General features: G+C 33.9%; 1 protein-coding gene and 1 non-coding gene across 2 annotated transcripts in view; both read right to left on the bottom strand.

Moving 5' to 3' along the window:
- Positions 1–983, bottom strand: part of LOC106868462 (leucine-rich repeat-containing protein 23) — a 31,565-nt gene that overhangs the window by 28,728 nt on the left and 1,854 nt on the right. The window lies entirely within an intron of this gene.
- On the bottom strand, positions 150–222 carry Trnaa-agc (transfer RNA alanine (anticodon AGC)). The gene has a single exon. It is a non-coding gene; the product is annotated as a tRNA-Ala (tRNA).

The raw sequence follows: 983 nt of genomic DNA, 5'->3' as shown, positions 1-983 counted from the left end.
CTGACACAACCTATCGGGTGGTTTATTAGCATTAGTTTTAAATATTTCGTTTTCAGTTTTTAAACTAAAGTTCGCCATGAGATGTTTACAATAATGAAATTTGAACTTTTAAATTAAAAAAAAAAAGAAAAGGAAGAAAAGTAACGAGCTGGAGAATCCGGGCATCGATCCCGGTACCTCTCGCATGCTAAGCGAGCGCTCTACCATCTGAGCTAATTCCCCTTAACAATTTTACGGTGCTAGTTATCGTTATTTAAACACGATGTTTATAGTCATCGTATGTTTATATTGAAAGTGAAATAAATGGAATATAAAGTGGCAGGCTACAGAACTTGTAGAAGTAGTAGCCATTGCTGTTTGATCACAGATAAAACCTGTAACAGACCCAAGATCGTATTTTCTTATTCAGTGATTGTAGAACTACATTTATCTAATGTGTCATATCTGTTTTAAGGTGGAAAGTTATCGTTTAAATGAGACTTCACTGCTATTTCTAGCAGGCCGAGAAATTCAAAAATCAAAATCTACGTTAAAAGATTCAATGACCTGTGGCCCTTATAATAGGGGTTTTGAAATGCAGTAGAACAAAGTGAATATTCCTTTTAGAGGTTTTCGATTAAATATTTCGTATTTTACAATCGCTAATTTCACTAGGAAGACATAAATTATAATTATTTTTAACATTACTGTGTGGTAAGTAGCTTGCTTACCAACCACATGGTTCCGGGTTCAGTTCCACAGCGTGGCACCTTAGGGACATTCCAAGAAATATCAAGAAAAAAAATATAAAGATAATAAAATAGAACATTTCATTCTAGCATTTAATAAATTATAAGTACTTCATTTCTACAATTACAGTTTTTACGAGCTAGCAGAAACGTTAGAGCATCATAAAAAAATAATATTTTAGGGAACTTGTTCAGGCTCTTTATTTTCCGAAATCAAATTTCGCCGAAGCGAACTTTGCCTTTCACCCCCACCCC

The sequence above is a fragment of the Octopus bimaculoides genome, chromosome 12 (genome assembly GCF_001194135.2).
Source record: "Octopus bimaculoides isolate UCB-OBI-ISO-001 chromosome 12, ASM119413v2, whole genome shotgun sequence".
Taxonomy (NCBI): Eukaryota; Metazoa; Mollusca; class Cephalopoda; order Octopoda; family Octopodidae; genus Octopus; species Octopus bimaculoides.
Note: the sequence above shows the minus strand (reverse complement) of the source record. Positions and strands in the feature narration are given on the sequence as shown.